The following is a 19,622-nucleotide window of genomic DNA, read 5'->3' as shown; positions in this document are numbered from 1 at the left end:
TGTCAAACATGCCTCAAGTTATACCTTCCTCAGCAATAGATCTTTTCTGTTAAGGTTAGAATGTTTGTACCTCAGGCTCCATAAAAGGTGCAAGAGAATACTGCTTCTATCAAGGGAGGGCAGTGGTTGAATTAAAATTGCTATAGGATACAATACAGAGTAGATTTGAACATGTAAAAATCAAATGTAAGATATAGGATCCCAAGGGAGAAATATTCCCAGAATGCAAAGGAAAAGGACAAAGGACAGAGCATCACTGGGAACAGGTAAGAACAAGGGCCACAGGAGTCTCAGTGACAGGTGCTCACGCCCCCCTGCCAGACACACCCCACCAGAATAAAGAAGTCAGAGGCAGTAATCAAAGTTGTTACAGAAGCAAACCTTTGATTGCGAAAAGAGAAAGATCCAGTAAAGTTAACAATGTCCAGTTCTCCCCAGTTTTCTCCAGTGCTTACGGACAGAGTCGTAATGTCTGTGAGTTTCCTGGGAAAAGGGAGAAGGTACCTGGGGCCCTGGGCTTTGGGTTTACAATCTCAGCTGCCTGTGGGCCACTCATGGCCATGGGTGAGCCCTCAAGACACTCATGCTGGGGCCCTGGAAGGTGACCATGAGGATGTCCGTGGCAGTGCTGCTCATAATGCTGGAAAATGGGAAACATCCCAAGTTCCTGCAGAAAGATGTGTGTGTGAGTAGCTAAATGGTGGGATGTTCCCCCTGCCAGTATTTATTTATTTATTGGGGGGGGGGTACTGGGCATTGAACTCAGGGGCACTCAACAACTGAGCCACATCCCCAGTCCTATTTTGTATTTTATTTAGTGACAGGATCTTCCTGAGTTGCTTAGAGCCTCACCTTTGCTGAGGCTGGCTTTGTATTTACGATCCTCCTGTCTCAGCCCCCTGAGCTGCTGGGATTACAGTGTGCACCGCTGCGCCCAGCCCTGCTGGGGATATTTAAATGAAGAAACTAAGGTTTCAGCATCAGAGCCCAGGACACAATGCTGAGTGGAAGAGGTAGCCACAAAGTGATACGCAGAATTACGTCATGTACATACATTTAAAAATGACATATTGCTTATGCGTGTTTTTAGACGAAGGAAATGGGGGAAAGTAAGGACTGTGTGTTACTCACCTTTTCATTGCTGTGACCAGAACACCCAAGAACAACTTAGAGGAAAGATTTACTCTGGCTGGTGATTTCAGAGGATTGAGTCCACGATTGGTCAGCTCTATTTCTTTGAGCCTGAGCAGAGGCAGAACATCATGGTGGAAGGGTGTGGTGGAGGAAAGCTTCTCATGGGAGCTGGGAAGGAGAGGGAGAGAGAGAGAGAAGGGGATGAGGCAGAGAGAAGATAAACCCTTCCAGGGCAGGGCCCCGTGACCTACTTCTTCCAACCAGGTCCCACCTCCCAGAAGTCCATACAAGCTATCAATCCACTTAGTGGATTAATCCATTGATGATAACATCAGAACCCTTGTGATCCAATCATTGCCTGAAAGTTCCACTCTGCACCTCGCTGCCCTGGGGACCATGCTTCCAACACATGAACTTTTGCTAGACATTCTAGATCTAAAACATGGAAGGAAATGAATAAAAAACAGAGACTCTGAGGGAACAAATGGGATGGACTGGAACCCAGTAGAATCTGACCTGTACGCAACAGCTTTATTTATTTTCTTTTAAAACTGGAAACATACAAGACCTTCAAAGAGGAACTCATTCCAATACTTCTCAAAGTATTCCAGAAAATAGAAATGGAGGGTACCCTACCGAATTCATTCTATGAAGCTAATATCACCTCATACCCAAACCAGGAAAAGACACATCAAGGAAAGAAAATTTTAGACCAACATCCTTGATGAATATAGATGCAAAGAACCTTAACAAAATATTGGCAAACCGTATCCAAAAACATATTAAGAAAATTGTGCACCACAATCAAGTGGGGTTCATTCCTGGAATGCAAGGATGGTTCAACATTCGTAAATCAATAAACGTAATCCATCATGTCAATAGACTTAAGGATAAGAATCATATGGTTATTTCAATTGACGCAGAAAAAGCGTTCGACAAAGTACAACACCCCTTCATGCTCAAAACACTAGAAAAAATAGGGATAGTAGGAACATACCTGAACATTGTAAAGGCTATTTACGCTAAGCCCATGGCCAACATCATTCTTAATGGAGAAAAACTGAAACCATTCCCTTTAAAAATGGGAACAAGACAGGGATGTCCTCTTTCACCACTTCTATTCAACATTGTCCTCCAAACTCTAGCCAGAGCAATTAGGCAGACTAAAGAAATTAAAGGGATATGAATAGGAAAAGAGGAACTTAAGCTGTCACTATTTGCGGATGACATGATTCTATATTTAGAGGATCCAAAAACCTCCTCTAGAAAACTTCTAGACCTCATCAATGAATTCAGCAAAATAGGCTATAAAATCAACACGCATAAATCTACAGCATTTTTATATGCAAGCGACGAAACAGCTGAAAGGGAAATGAGGAAAACAACTCCATTTGCAATAGCCTCAAAAAAAATAAAATACTTGGGCATCAATCTAACCAAAGAGGTAAAAGATCTCTACAATGAAAACTACAAAACATTGAAGAAAGCAATTGAGGAAGACCTTAGAAGATGGAAAGATCTCCCATGTTCTTGGATAGGCAAAATTAATATTGTCAAAATGGCCATACTACCAAAAGTGCTATACAGATTCAATGCAATTCCAATTAAAATCCCAATGATGTACCTTACAGAAATAGAGCAAGCAATTATGAAATTCATCTGGAAGAATAAGAAACCCAGAATAGCTAAAGCAATCCTCAGTAGAAAGAGCAAAGCAGGGGGTACCGCAATACCAGATCTTCAACTATACTACAAAGCAATAGTAACAAAAACAGCATGGTATTGACACCAAAATAGACAGGTAGATCAATGGTACAGAATAGAGGACATGGACACAAATCCAAATAAATACAATTTTCTAATACTAGACAAAGGTGCCAAAAATATGCAATGGAGAAAAGATAGCCTTTCAACAAATGGTGCTGGGAAAACTGGAAATCCATATGCAACGGAATGAAACTAAACCCCTATCTCTCACCCTGCACAAAACTCAACTCACTATGGATCAAGGACCTTGAAATCAGACCAGAGACCCTGCATCTTATAGAAGAAAAAGTAGGTCCAAATCTTCACCTTGTTGTTGGCTTAGGATCAGACTTCCTTAACAGGACTCCCATAGCACAAGAAATAAAAGCAAGAATCAATAACTGGGATAGATTCAAACTAAATAGCTTTCTCTCAGCAAAGGAAACTATCAGCAATGCGAAGAGAGAGCCTACAGAGTGGGAGAATCATCTTTGCCACTCATACTTCAGATAGAGCACTAATTTCCAGAATATATAAAGAACTCAAAAAACTCTACACCAAGAATACAAATAACCCAATCAACAAATGGGCTAAGGATATGAACAGATGCTTCACAGAAGAAGATCTACAAGCAATCAACAAACATATGAAAAAATGTTCAACATCTTTAGTAATAAGAGAAATGCAAATCAAAACCACCCTAAGATTCCATCTCACCCCAATTAGAATGGCGATTATCAAGAATACAAGCAACAATAGGTGTTGGAGAGGATGTGGGGAAAAAGGTACACTCATACATTGCTGGTGGGGATGCAAATTAGTGCAGCCACTCTGGAAAGCAGTGTGGAGATTCCTTAGAAAACTTGGAATGGATCTACCATTTGACCCAGCTCTCCCACTCCTCCGCCTATACCCGAAGGACTTAAAATCAGCATACTGCAGAGATACAGCCACATCAATGTTCATAGCAGCTCAATTCACAATAGCCAGATTATGAAACCAACCTAGATGTCCTTCAATTGATGAATGGATAAACTGTGGTATATATATACAATGGAATATTACTCAGCTATAAAGAATAATAAAATTATGGCATTTGCAGGCAAATGGATGAAATTGGAGAATATCATGTTAAGTAAGATAAGCTAATCTCAAAAATCCAAAAGAGGAATGATCTCACTGATAAGCGGATGATGACACTTAATGGAGGGTGGGAGGGGGACAAGAATGGAGGAAGGAGGGACTGTATAGAGGGAAAAGAGAGGTGGGAGGGGTGGGGGGAAGGAAAAAAATAACGAATCAAACATCATTACTCTATGTAAATATATGAATATGAAAATGGTATGCTGTTACTCCATGTATAAACTGAAACAACATGTATCCCATTTGTTTACAATAAAAATAAATTTAAAAAAATTTTAAAAAAAGAAGTTAGGGAAAATATCCTAAGATTTCATCTCACTCCAATTAGAATGGCTATTATCAAGAATACTAGTAATGATAGGTATTGGTGAGGATGTGGGGGAAAAGGTACACTCATACCTTGATGGTGGGGTTGCAAATTGGTGCAGCCACTCTGGAAAGCAGTATGGAGATTCCTCAGAAAATTTGTAATGGACCCACCATTTGACCCGCTATCCCACTCTTTGGTTTATACCCAAAGGACTTAAAATCAGCATACTATAGTGATGCAGCCACATCAATGTTCATAGCAGCTCAATTCACAATAGCCATATTGTGGAACCAACCAAGATGCCCTCCAATAGGTGAATGGCTAAAGAAACTGTGGTATATATATACAATGGAATATTACTCAGCTATAAAGAATAATAAAATTATGGCATTTGCAGGCAAATGGATGAAATTGGAGAATATCATGTTAAGTGAGATAAGCCAATCTCAAAAAACCAAAGGACGAATGATCTCACTGATAAGCAGATGATGATATGTAATAGGGGTGGGAGGGGGGCAAGAATGGAGGAAGGAGGGACTGTATAGAGGGAAAAGAGGGGTGGGAGGGGTGGGGGGGAAGGGAAAAATAACAGAATGAATCAAACATCATTACCCTATGTAAATGTATGATTACGCAAATGGTATGCTGTTACTCCATGTACAAACAGAAACAACATGTATCCCATTTGTTTACAATAAAAATAAATTAAAAAAAAGAAAAATTCAACACCATTTATTTTCTGAAAGAAGTAAATGATTCATTTGAATAATAACAAAAATAAATTAAAATAAATAAAACTGGAAACAAAAATGTTCAAGTGTGAATATTTGCCATTCAGGATATCCATCAGGGAGTTACTCTTATCCCTGGCAGCTTTTTGTACCTTTTTGTTGTTTGTTTTTAGTGAATTATTTTATTGTGGTAAAACACATGTAACGTAAAAGTAACCATTTTAACCATTTGAAGAGTATGAACCAGTAGCATTAAGTACAGTCACAACTTCCAGCAACTCTCATCCCTATTTCTAGAACATTTTCTTCATCCTGAACAGAACCTCTGTACTCACTAAAAGATCACCTCCCAATTCCTCGTCCCCCACCTCCAGAGCCCTATGAACCACATTCTTTCTGTCTCTATGAATTTGCCCAATCTAGTCACCTCCAACGAATGCAACTGTACAATATTTGTCCTTGAGTGCATAGTTTATTTCACTTAGCGTAATGTTTTCAAGGTTCATCCGTGTTGTAGCATCGATCAAACTTCCTTATTTTCAAGGCTGAGTGACATTTCTTCATGTTTATATATAGACCACCTTGTATTTGTTCATCCCTCCACCGAAATGTGTCTGGGTTGCTTCGATCTTTCAGCGACTGTGAATAATGCTGCTGTAAGCATTGGGACACAAGTCATCTGTGTGAGTCCCTTCTTTCAACTCTTCTGGCTATAAAATCAGAAGTGGAATTGCTGGATCATGTGGTGACTCTAGGTTTAGCTTTTGAAGACATGCCCACCTATTTTCCACAGTGCTTGCCCCATTTCACATTCTCACTTGTAATGTACAAGGGTTCCAATTTCTGCACATCCTCACCGACCTGTATGATTTTCCTTTTAAAATATTAACTATCCTAATAGGTATAAAATGGCCTCTTATGGTTTTGATTTGCATATCCCTAATGGGTAGTGAGTTTGAGCATCTTTGTTTTTTTGTTTGCTTTTTAAAAATTGTTTGTTCTATATAATTATACATGATAGCAGACTGCATTTTGACTCATTGTACACAAATAGAGTACAACTTTTCATTTCTATGGTTGTACACAATGTAGAGTCACACCATTTGTGTAATCATGCATGTACCTAGGGTAATGATGTCTAATTCCACCATCTTTCCTTCCCCTCACCCCCTCTCCTCTCCTCATTTCCCTCTACACAATCCAGTGTTCCTCCATTCTTCTCTTACCCCCAACCCAGCATCTTTTTATGTGCTTATTGGTCACTTGTATATTCTTTATGAAAATGCCAACTCAAGTCCTTTGGCCACTATTGAATCAGGTTGTTTTGTTTTTGTTATTGTTGAGTTGTAGGTGTTCTTTATATATTCTGGATATTAATCCTTTATCTGATACATGATTTGCAAATCTGTTCTCCCTTTCAGTGTGTTAATGTTCTTTGATACACAGAAGTTTTTAATTATGACGAAATTCACTTTTTAAATTGCCTGTGCTTTTAGTGTCATAACCAAGAAACAATCACCAAATTCAGTGTCATGATCCTTTTCCTTGTCTTTTCTCCTTAGAGTTTTACAGCGTAAGCTCTTATATCTGGGTCTTGGGTTCATTTTGAGTTTATTTTTATACATGACATGAAGTAAGTGTTTAACTCCATCTTTTGCACGCAGACAGCCAGTTTTTCCAGCATCATTTGTTGAGAAGAATATTCTCTCTTCCTTGAGTGGTCTTGGCATCATGTGAAAAATCAATTGACTGTCCATGCAAGGATCTGTTCCATTGGTTTATATGTTCCTCCTTAAGTTGGTACCACGCTGATTTGATTACCCTAGGCCTGTGGTAAGCTTTGAAATCATGAAGTGTGAGTCCTCAAAACTAGTTCTTCTTTTTCAAGATTGTACAGATTATTTGGGACCTCTTTTGTATACTTTTTAATCTGTCAAAGGGGATGGAGCTGATGTGTGGACTGAAGACTCATTCTATAGCAAGCAAAGTTTTAAGAAGGAAATTTACAACTAGTTATATCCTCGAGATATTTTAGGTGCCACAAATTAATAAAGTCATGGCAGTCTCAGAGTTCAGTATCAAACCTTCTAGTTGTATTGTGTCAGTAGATCAAATCTAAAATCAACTCCTAGAAGGAAAACTATTCATGAAGAACTTGAAACAGTTGTTAATCAACTTTCCGATACTATAATAAATATTCAAGAGCCCAGCCCCAGCCCCACTCAGGGGTCCCAGCTTTGTGCTGCCGCCATCTTCCTGGAGGGGAGAACAGAGGTGAAGGCCCCCTCCCCATGAGCCCTCTGCACTCACACTGCCACCTGCCTGACCTCAGCCACCCTTACCCTCAGTGGCCACGTGGCTCCTTTTAGAGAAACGCCCTTTCCCCCAGTCTTGATGCCTGTAGGGCAAAGATTCTCATTACCTGTTTCACTCTTATTAGTATGAGGAAATCAAGCTCATAACCAGGAAAGATGTATAAGCAACAACCAACTCAGTTTATAAATCCAGAAACTCCTGGTTATGTTGGATTTGCAAATCTTCCCAATCAATTTCACTGGAAATCAGTGAAAAAAGATTTTGAGTTCACATTGATGATGGCTGGCGAATCAGGTCTAGAAAAGTCGAGTCTCAAAAACAGCCCGTTCCTGACTGATCTCTACCCAGAAAGAATCATACCTGGAGCTGCAGAGAAAATGGAAAGAACTGACCAGATTGAGGCTTCCGCTGTTGAGACTGAAGAGCGTGGGGTCAAGTTGCACCTTATGGTGGTGGACACACCTGGCTTTGGGGACACCATCAACTACAGGACTGTTTCAAGATGATCCCCTCCTACATTAACACGCAGTTTGGGTGCTACCTGCATGACGAGAGTGACTTGAACAGGCGGCAGGTCATGGATAACAGGTACACTGCGACTTCTACCTTATTTCACCTTTTGGACGTGGATGGAAGCCCTCATTGTTGCCTTTTTGAAAGTAAGACACAACAAGGTGAAATTGTACCTGTCATGGCAAAAGCCGACTCTCACTCCAAAGGAGGGAGAGCCATTGACAAGAGGATTCTGGATGAAATGGAAGAACATGACATCAAAACCTATCGCTTCCCTGAGGCAGAGGCAGATGAAGATGAAGATTTTAAAGAGCAGACCAGACTCCTCAAGGCCAGTGTCCCATTCTCTGTGGTTGGATCCCACCAGCTGATTGAAGCCAAAGGCAAGAAGGTCACCTCTACCTGTGAGGAGTTGTGGAGGTGGAGAACCCAGAGCACAGAGACTTTCCAAAGCTGAGAAGGTGCTCGTCACCCACATGCGGGACCTCCAGGAGGTGACCCAGGACCTTCGCTACGGTTCTTTGTTTTCGTTTTTTGCGGTACTGGGGATTGAACCCAGGGCCCTGTGCTTGTGAGGACCTTCACTAGGAAAACCTTCGTTCTGAGAGGCTCAAGAGAGGCGGTTATTTTATTTTATTTTGGTCATTTTTTTATGTGCAGACTGCCTCACCTGTTTCCAGTCATCGTCTTTCCTTCATCTTGTGTGATACAGATTTCTCTGTGTTGTGTGAGAAAGATGGACGTTCCCAGGCCGTCTTGCAGGCCGCTAGACAGTGGAGAATGAAGACATGACTAAAGATCAGATCTTGCTGGAAAAGGAGGCTTAACTCCGCCGCATGGAAGAGATGATTGCGAGGACACAGGTGCAGATGTCAATGCACATGCAGGGCAGCGACGGTGACAGCAGGGAGCTTGGGTACCACGTGTGAGAACACACTCTTGGACCCAAAGAACACATTCCGGATGGACACCACGTCGCGGCTTTTGATAAGGTCCTTAGAGGGGTGCCCATCCGCATTCACGGTACCCGAGCCGGAGGATTTCATTTTCTTTTTGAACTATTGGTATGTTTTGCGTGAGGTGCTCTTAAGAGCCGTACTTCACTGCTGTGTCATACTTTGTACTTCATGAGGTCAACACTCACTTTCATTTTCTTTTTCCTTAACTAACCACTGATGTCAGAATTGATTTCCAAGTATCAGGGTATGCAGTTAGTATTGATTTCCCTTGATTTGGTTGGTCTGATTAGTCACTGCTGAGCCCTCTTTATATCTAGAACCTTCGGATTTACCAGGAATGTTCCCTGGCAGTGGGCGTGTGTCTGTGACTGAAAGCCGTGCAGGTGCGCCACATGGAGACCCTTCCTTCATTTTATATTTGTGCACCACAAACACCTAAAACCAGTTTTGCTACTTAGTTCAAAACTGCTAATCTGCACATTATTCTGTTAACCAAGAAGAACAACAGAATCGTCTGAGATACATTTATACTTAAACGACTTTTAAAACAGGTTTTTAGGCGTGGATTTGAAGAGAGCACTCTGGATTCTGATGCGAGGTCATTTTAAAGCCTGTGCAGGGGACTCACCAAGGTGGCTTCTTCTATACCCTATGGGGACATTGCTGCGCTGCCCTGTGGAGAGAGAGAGCAGCCAGCTCCAGCTCTGTCCTGCTGCAAGCTTCGGTACACACTGAGAGTCAGAAAACTACTTTTTCTCAACTAAACTAGGAAATAATTTTTAAAGAATCCTATTTTTAAAAATTTTATATTGCACTTTGGTGTATTTCTGTGACTGCAAATATAAAATAACTCACTTCAGCAATGGTTAACTGGGGTCATTTTATTTTACTATTTTATTTTATTTTGGTCATTTTCTTATGTGCAGACTGCCTCGCCTGTTTCCAGTCATCGTCTTTCCTCCATCTGTGTGATACAGGTTTCTCTGTGTTGTGTTAGAAAGATGGACGTTCCCAGTCCGGCCTGCAGGCTGCTGGACAGGTGCCGCAGAGCAGCACCGAGTGTCTCTGCTGAGCGTGGGCCTGAGCCTTCCCGCCCTGCCTGTTCCTCCGCTCCAGCAGGCGCTTCCTCTTGGCTTCTAGCACCAGGAGAGTGCACCCCAGGAGTCGGGGCAGGAGGTGACGGTTACGGAGGGAGGGCCTGGCTCAGTATTTTCACTTTGCTGCCACAGGAGTGGAACGGAAGAAAATGTCTGACATGAGACAGGGCTTTTTTGGGGGGTGGGAGTTTGGTTTGGGCAGAAAAAATGAGATGAGATGGTCAGAAGGCTGGTGATGAAGGTGTTCCGCAAGAGGCCACCCTGCGTCCCGCCTGCTCTGCCCCTCTGGCCAGCCTCAGAGGTGGGGGGAGGCTCCTCAGGTGACGAGTCTGCCAGGAAGCGCTGCAGGCCGCTGGAGGGAATCGTGCAGTCCATTTCCTGGGTCATTTGGACAGTTATGACTTGGCGTGAAAAAGGACTTTCAGGCAGTGTCAGCCCTGTGTGTTTGGGTACAAGAGCTACTTAGGTGCCACCTGATGGCAGGGCGTGGGCCAGGAGGCCTAGAGGGTCACACTTGTGAATCCCATTTGTTTTGTCATCCAAATCAAAACATATCCTTTCCTGCTGGAAAATCGCTCTTTTACTAAGAGATAATCTTACCCATAGAAATATTTTCAGATCAATTACACAGCAATTTTTGCATGCATTTAAACTAAACTTTTTTTTTTTAATAAAGCACTATTGTTTAAATATTTAAAAAATGTCCAGGACAATCAACTTTTATAGAAAAAGATTTTTATGGGCTCATGATTTAGAGCTAAGGTAGCACATCATAACAGGTCCCACAGTCTCTGTTGGTCTGGCTCCTGGTGACGAGACTCTGCCTCTTAAAGGATCCCTCACCTCCCAGTGCTGCCTCCCTGGGACCAAGCCTCTAATACATGGGCTTTTGTAGGATATTCAAGATTCACACCATGGCAACAACCATAAACCTTTAGGTGCCGAACTACACTACACAGTCCAATAAGCACAGCAAAAACTTCAAAAATACATATATAAACAGAACTTGGAAAAAAAAACTTAAAAAAGAAAAAGAAAACCACAGTCACAGAGGGGTTTTCTAACAAAAGGCTTTTAGAATTTGACAATTCAGTGGACAAAAGAAAGGCCGGGAAATGGAGGATTTGAATACTAAAATAAAAAAGATCATGTATAGATGCCGCCTCTATATCTGCATCTCACACTTGATTTTGTCTCAGACAAAACTGTGAAACAATAATAAAATGTATTGTGTACTTGATCACAAAGTTGACTTCAATAAATTTCAAAAAGTAGAGATTTTATAGGCCACACTTACTTGTCCTACTTCACCAAAATGATTATTTAGCAATGAGAAGATTATTTTCAAAGGTTGCTACTATTTCAAAATATAATAAGCATTTTCCAAATTGCCATAGTATCAAAGGAGGGAATCAAAACTGAAGAAGAAAGTTATCAACAAAAGAAGAACAAATTGTATAAAATTTATAAGATACATTTAAAATTCTTTACAAGAGAAAATATAAAGACTGAAAGATTTTTATTCTCAGAATTGAAAGCAAAATATAGCTAAATATTTAAGATAAAGAACAATAAAAGAAATAAGGTAGAAAAAAGGTATAAGGAATTTCAAAGGAGATAAAAGATGAAATAAATAAGCAGAGAATAAAAAAATGGTGAAAATATCTTTAAAAGATTAATAAAACCAAATTTCAGCTTTTTTTAATTTTTATTTTTTGGTACTGGAAATTGAACCTAGGGGCTCTCAACCACTAAGCCACATCCCCAGACCTTTTTTATGTTTTATTTTGAGACAGGAGCTGAGTTGCTTAGGGCCTCGCTAAATTGCTGAGGCTGGTTTTGAACTTAAGATCCTCCTGCTTCAGCCTCTCCAGGCTGCTGGGATTATAGGCGTGCACCACCATGCCCAACTAAACTTCAGCTTTCATAAAAGGCAAAGGTGGTTAACTGCTGATAAGCCTAACTGGGTTGGGAGAATAGGGGAGGGGCTAAATATACAATATTGGGAACAAGAAACATGATACAAACACAGATATGAAAGAGATAAAACAAATCATAAACAAATATGATGCATAACTCTGAAGACCTAGAGAAATGATTGATTTTCTAGAAGAGTATAAGTTAACAAAATTAATCCAAAAAGAAAAAGTAAACTTGAATAGGCCCATTATCATAAATTAATACGCGATTAGAAATATTTGACTTGGCTGGGTATGATGGCTCCTTCTGTCTTGTGTCTCCATCATCTTCACCAGGTAGTTTCCAAAAAAAGTAAAGTGTAAGGAGGATGGAAAATTGGAGGGTTTTATTGTCCAGAAGGGATCCGCTTGTGCCCCATTCATTGGCAAGAGCCCTAAGGACAGGCGAGTCTGAGGACGGGGACCTGGAGAGGCCCAGGAGGAGGAAGGAGGGCCAACTTCTAACTATGTGCTGAAGGTGGGGCCGTCCTTGTTCACACTAGTCCAGATGTTTGGAAAGAACTGGAAGACCAATTAGAAAAGCAAGACCAATTAGAAAGCAAGCATGACCTTAGTAACAAAACCTGGCGAACACAATGCAAGAAACGAGGGACCAACGCGGAAATTCCAAGTACATAGAGTTTGAAACTAGAAAATCTGTTAATGGACGTGAAGGTAAATTAAGAGTTCTATCAATAAATGCTAAACATGCTGTCGATGAAATGCCACAGCCATCCCTAACGACAACTCCAACTTAGGGGTACAAAGATGTGACTCGGGCCGGGGCTGTGGCTCAGTGGTAGAGCGCCCGCCTAGCACTCGGGAGGAACCGGGTTCGATTCTCAGCATCACATATAAATAAATAAATAAATTAAATAAAGGTCCAATTGGCAACTAAAAAAAGGGGGGTGGGGGAAGGAAAGATAATAGAATGAGACAAACATCATTACCCTATGTGCACGCATGATTACACAAATGCTGTGACTCTACTTGTGTACAACCAGAGGAAAGATCAGTGGACCCCATTTGTGTACGATTAATCAAAATAAAAAAGAAAATATGAATCCTTTTATAACTTGGCTATTTAAAACAAGAGAAACAGACTCTTCCGAGTTTCAGTCTTATCCAACTTGACATTCTAGTACGGGACTTCTTTCTGAATATTTTTAATATTTATGGTGCTTGATGTTTGGACTTTTTAAAAGGTCACTTGAAAATGAAGTCACTTTCATTTTCAAGTAGTAGAAGGTGAACACGAAAAAGGGAAGCGTTTTTAATGAAACCCATGATGTCTGTTCTCCTAAAAAAGGTCTTCATTTCCTATAGTGAGATGATTGCATCTTGACATATGAAAATACTTCAGCTCAGAAAAAAAAAAAAAAAAAAAAAAAAAAAAGACTGTGACTAGACACAACAGAGGCTGGAGTAAATCCAAATTGCCCAGGTCAGGAAATATGGAGACGAGGTAAACAACTGATCTGATAAAAATGGGGCAAGAGAAAACACAGCAAGGAAATCCAAATGAGCAAACCACTGTATTCAACACTAAATTTTAAAAAAATAACAGAAGAGAGCTTTATGTAGTAATAAAAAAAATGCCAGGGATTATGCCTCTTTCTAGAAGTTCAGGAAGAACAATTTCTCATAAAAATAAACAGCTGGGTGTAGTGGCACTCATGCCTGTAGTCCCAGCAACTCAGAAGGCTGAGGCAGGAGGATCACAAGTTGGAGGCCAGCCTCAGCAATTTAGGGAAACCCTGTCTCAAAATTAAAAAAAAAATAAAAGATCTGAGGGCGTAGCTCAATGGTAAAGTACTCCTGAGTTCAATCTCCAGTACTGAAAATATAAAAATTAAAATAAAACAGTCAAGAAGATTGATGACTACTGGGTGTGTATAACTCAGTGGTAGAGAGTTTGCTTAGCATTCACAAGGCCCTGGGTTCAATCCCTAGCACCCCACCCTCCCCAAAAAGGAAAGATTGAGATCAAATGTTAAAATTAGTATTAAAAGAGTCACCGAATCATATTCCTGTGGATAATGCCATCATGCCAGAAAAACATACCTACATAAAAATGTATAAAATTATAATCTATGATCTCCAAGTGGTTTTAAAAAGTGCATATTGAAGAGTTGGCATGAAACATGAAAGACTAAGACATTAAGATAAGAAAAATCAAAGCGGATGATGACACATAATGGGGGGTGGGAGGGGGGCAAGAATGGAGGAAGGAGGGACTGTATAGAGGGAAAAGAGAGGTGGGAGGGGTGGGGGGGAAGGGAAAAATAACAGAATGAATCAAACACCATTACCCTATGTAGATGTATGATTACACAAATGGTATGCCTTGACTCCATGTACAACCAGAGAAACAAGATGTATCTCATTCGTTTATAATAAAAATAAATTTAAAAAAATAAGAAAAATCAGAAATGCAATGACAGAACTCCCGGAATAGCTTGAAATAAAAGGAAAACCTCACTTCCTAAGACTTAAATGGAAGAAGTGTGACAGTTGATCAACACAACAGACTGTGCCTTAAGAGAAACAGAAGATGAAAAATACAGAAGATGGAAAAAGAAGATCCAATGTGCGGATCGTGGGAGTCCTTGGAGAAAAACCTCTGGACATTCAGAACCAATACTAAAGTGTACTATGTGAGAAAACTTTCTTGACATAAAAAGAATAGAAGCTATGCATTGGAAGGAGTACACCATGTACTGGGGAATGTCAACCCAGAATGCACCACACCAAAACATACTGGAAAATTACTGGATTTGAAGAAAAAGGAACACTTTTTTTTTTTTTGGTTAATTCGACAAAGAAAAAAAAAATTCAAGTGTTGTAGAAGGGAAATAAAATTGTCATCAGGCCAGGAGAAAATGGAGTAACACATTTAAGAATGCAAGAAAAGGGGGAACCAAGGCTTTTATATCTAACAAAACTAGCTTTATTTTTTTGTAAATATATAAGCCAACAAATATCCATTTATTATCCCTGTCAAGTATCATGAACTCTACATAATTTTAGGTGCTGTATTTTTATTTGATGGCTGCACAGTAGGTTTGTTTACACCAGTATCACCACAAACACATGAGTAATGCATCTCAATGTGACCTTACAACAGCTACTACTGCATCACTAGTAGAAATTTTTCAACTCCATTTTAATCTATGGGGCCACAATTGTATCAGTCCTTCATTGACCAACATAACCTTCTATGGCACATAACTGCTGCAATTTCATCTTCTTTAAGGCTGAGTAATATTTCATTGTGAATATACCACATTATCTTTATCCATTCATCTGTTGAAGGGCACTTAGGTTGGTTCCATAGTTTAGCTATTGTTAATTGAGCTGCTCTAAACATTGATATGACTTCATCACTGTAATATGCTGATTTTAAGTCCTTTGGGTGTATGTGGAGGAGTGGGCTAACTGGGTCAGATGGTGGTTCCATTCCAAGTTTTCTGAGGAATCTCCATACTGCTTTCCAGAGTGATTGCACCAATTTGCAGTCCCACCAGCAATGTCTGAGTGTACCTTTTGCCCACATCCTCACCAACATTTATTGTTACTTGTATTCTTGATAATTGCCATTCTGACTGGAGTGAGATGAAATCTCAGTGTAACTTCAATTTGTATTCCTCTAATGGCTAGAGATGTTGGACATTTTTTCACATATTTGTTGACAAATTGTATAGCTTCTTTTGTGAGTGTCTGTTCAGTTCCTTTGCCCATTTATTGATTGGGTTAACTATTATTATTATTTTTTGGTGTTAAGTGTTTTGAGTTCTTCATGTATCCTGGAGATTAATGCTCTATCTGAGGTTGTAGGTTGGCAAAGATTTTCTTCTGTTCTGTAGGCTCTCTCTCTTCATGTTCTTTATTGTTTCCATAGGTGTGAAGAAGCCCTTTAGTTTGATTACCATTCCATTTATTGATTCTCCATTTACTTCCTGTGCTTTAGGAGTCTTGTGGAGGAAGTCAGTTCCTAGGCCAACATGATGGAAAGTTGATCCTACATTTTCTTCTAGTAGGCACAGGGTCTCCTATCTAAGGCCCTAGATCCTTGATCCCTCTTTGAGTGATTTTTGTGCAGGGTGAGAGATAGGGGTTAAATTTCTTTTTGCTATATATGAATTTCCAGTTTTCCCAGCACCATTTGTTGAAGAGGCTATCTTTTCTCCAATCTATGTTTATGGTGCCTCTGTCTAGCATGAGATAACTGTATTTATGTGGGGTTTTGTCTCTGTGTCTCCTATTCTGTACCATGGTCTTCATGTCTGTTTTGGTTGCCAATTCATGCCATTTTTGTTACTATGACTCTAGTATAATTTAAGCTCTGGTATTGTGATGCCTCCTGCTTCACTTTTCTTACTAAGTCTTGCTTTGGCTATTCTGGGCCTCTTACTTTTTCAAATGAATTTTATGACTGCTTTTTCTATTTCTATGAAGAATGACATTGGAATTTTAATAGGAATCTCATTAAATCTATATAGCCACTTTTGATAGTATGGCCATTTTGACAATATTAATTCTTCTTAATCAAGAACATGGGAGGTTTTTCAATTTTCTAAGGTCTTCAATTCTCCTTTAGTGTTCTGTAGTTTTGATGTGAGGTCTTTCAGCTCTACAATCAATAGATTGATTCCCAAGTTATTTATTTTTTTTTTTTTTTGGATATCATGAGTGAGATAGTTTTCCTAATTTCTCTTTCAGTTGATTCATCATTGGTGTATAGGAACACAATTGATTTATGGGTGTTAGTAGTATATCCTGCTACTTTTCAGCAAAACTAACTTTAAAGTGCAAAAGTAGAGACACACGTTATTGATACACGGGAAATCAGGGAATATTGTTTCCATGACCATTTCCTGAGAAATCTGCTAGAGAATGAACTTCAGATCATTGGATGGCCAGAGAGAATCTGCATAACCTGCTGGTGCAGTGAATATAGGCAGAGGTGTAGACTGTAAAGGCTACCTGGTCTCACTGTGAAATTAGAGGACAATCCCCCAAATAATGGAGGCCAGGGGAGAGTGCAAGACCACTTGCAAAAATATTTTAAACCATGTTCACTAAAGGTGATGATGGTACTGATACTGCTGTTGTGTTGCAGCTGGGTACACAGTGGGGGTTACAGCAAAGGAGCCTTGGTGGGCTATTCGAATCGTTTCATCTGTGTATAGATAACCAGGAACCTGGGCATGAAAGCAAAGAGAGAGAGGCCATATAGTAGAGGTTAAATTAAAACTCTGTAAAATTCAATTTGAATACAAAGCCCCAGTATGAACTGTTGAGGTATTTTATCTTAAACTCTTTATGTATTTTGCTGGGCACAGTGGTGCATGCCTATGAACCCAATGACTTAGGAACTGAGGGACGAGGATCCCAAGTTCAAGGCCAGCCTCAGCAATTTAGTGAGACTCTGAGCAAGACCCTGTCTCAAAATAAAAAAATAAGGAAAAAAGAAAGGGCCGAGGATATAGTTCAGTGGTAAAGCACCCCTGGGTTCAATCCTTAGTACCGCAAAAAATAAAACAAACAAAAAACAACTTAGGTAATTTATTTATATGTTCTAGCTTTGTCTACCAAAAGACCCGGGAACAATGTCCAACCCCGCAGTAATGAGCATCCCTAGGACCCAGATGGATAGTGTGAATAGCGTTTCCCATGAAGAAAAAGTGGGATTTAGAGAAGTATAAGATTTCTATTTGGGACTAAAAACATATGAGACTGAAACATTGAAAACTGATAGGGAAGAAGTTACCAAGTTACTAAGGTGGAGTCTGTCCAAAGACTCCAGAAACCAACTGAAGGAAGCTCCCATTAGCCAAAATGGGACAACTTGAGCTCCCTGCCCATTGTTTAAAACCTGATAAATCAAGGGAAAGAATCCAGTATTTATACTGCTAATATGAACAGTGGAATGGATTAAACAAACAATAAATGAGAGGAACTATTGCTTTATAAATTATTCCAGCTGCTAAATAGAATGGCTGATTTGAGGAGGTCACCCACTTTGTCTAGGGGTCCTGTTCTCTGACCCCGCTGCCTGAGGTCATGGTGCCCATTTATTTCTCTGCGGTCCCAGCCCTCTCTCTTGTCTGACACAACCCTTGCACTCAGAAGATGCCCAGGAACCCCCACCCCCTGGAGGTTAGATCTAGTCTGGAGTGAGACTTGGGTGGATTTGGGCAGAGAGTCTATCCTCCATCTATCCTCCATCTAGAGTAAGGGCTGTGGAGATTTCCCTCCTGAGGACTCCCAGGATCCCTGGGGCAAACCTGTAACTGTGTGTAAAACCCAGACCAGAGGGAGCCAAAAATGGCTGGCAGGGAGCGATTCAGAGACTGAGCCTACCTGGAAGGAGGGAAAGCCAGAGGTAATTGAGTCCACCACACTGCTTCTAATCTAGTACAGGATTGAGGAAGCTGCCATCTTGGAAGAGAAAAGGATCTACCATCCCATCACCGAGCCCTGGGCCAAGGGGATGCAGTGAGCTGGTTCCACAGACATACGACTGTTGCCTTCTCTCCCTGACCCCAACCCCAGATCAGCTGCAATCTCAGCTATCAAATTCTTGCCTCAGGCTAAAGGAGACGAAATGGGAGCTTAAATGATTCCATGGCGCCTGACGAGTCCAGCTGCTGACTGACATCATAGTGTCCCATAAGGCCACCGTTGTTCACTGGTCATTCATTCAGATGATATTTGTTGGCCATGTACTATGTGGCTGGACACCGAGAGACAGAGGGTTAAAGAATGGTTTCTGTCCTCAAGGATCTCATAGCCTAATGAGGCAAAGAGATGGTGCAGTGGGTGCATCAGCAAGCTCAGGAGGCGCGAACAAAATCCCAGGGGCTGGCCAGGCATGGTGGTGCAAGTCTGTAATCCCAGCCGCTTGAGATGCTGAAACAAGAGGATTGAGAGTTCAAAGCCAGTTTCAGCAAAAGCGAGGTCCTAAGCAACTCAGTGAGACCCTGTCTAAATAAAATACAGAATAGGGCTGGGGATGTTTCTCAGTGATCAAGTGCCCCTGAGTTCAATCCCTGATACCAAAAAATAAATAAATAATAAATAAATACCCCCCACCACCACCACCAGAAAAAATTTCCACTGACTGGCTTAAACAATAGGCATTAATTCTCACAGTTCTGGAGGCTGGAAGTGAGCAAGGTCGAGAGCCAGGGTTTCCCTCCTGGCTGTCAGGGGCTGCCTTCTTGCTGCTTGCTTGCATGTGGGGAGAGGAAACCGCAGCATCTCTCATGACACTAATCCCTTCATGAGAGTCCAACTTTCATGATCTCATCTAACCTAGCTGCCTCCCAGAGCTCCCTGCCCCCCAATACCATCACACTGGGGGCTGGGGCTTCAACACAGGAATTTGCAGGGGACACAAATAGTCAGTGCATAATAGGAGGGGATTTGAAAGATACTGAAGAGGATGCTCGTCAGGCATGAGGATGGCTGAATGGAGGCTGGAGAAAAGAGGTGAGAGGCAAGAACCCTGACCTCTACAAAGGACCTGGACTCTTAAGACCAGGGATCCTGACCCCCAGGACCAAGTTCCTGGACTCCCAAGACCAAGGACCCTGACCCCTAGGACCAAGGACCCTGACTTCCAGGACCAAGGACCCAGACTCCCAGGACCCAGCTTTTCTGAGGTCTGTTGAGGCTCCAGAGGCAGTCTCCTCTGCTTACTGGCCATA

The 19,622-nt window shown here is 40.9% G+C and overlaps 1 pseudogene across 1 annotated transcript; it reads left to right on the top strand.

Annotated features, from left to right (window-relative positions):
* The first annotated feature begins 7,535 nt into the window (after positions 1 to 7,535).
* LOC306658710 (septin-2-like) lies at positions 7,536 to 8,822 on the top strand (annotated as a pseudogene). Its single transcript has 3 exons — positions 7,536 to 8,408; positions 8,482 to 8,547; positions 8,664 to 8,822. The product of its transcript is annotated as a septin-2-like (transcript).
* Positions 8,823 to 19,622: the final 10,800 nt, after the last annotated feature.

This window comes from Sciurus vulgaris, assembly GCF_902686455.1.
Source record: "Sciurus vulgaris genome assembly, chromosome: 4".
NCBI classification, from domain to species: domain Eukaryota; kingdom Metazoa; phylum Chordata; class Mammalia; order Rodentia; family Sciuridae; genus Sciurus; species Sciurus vulgaris.
This window is presented reverse-complemented; position numbering and strand designations above follow the sequence as displayed.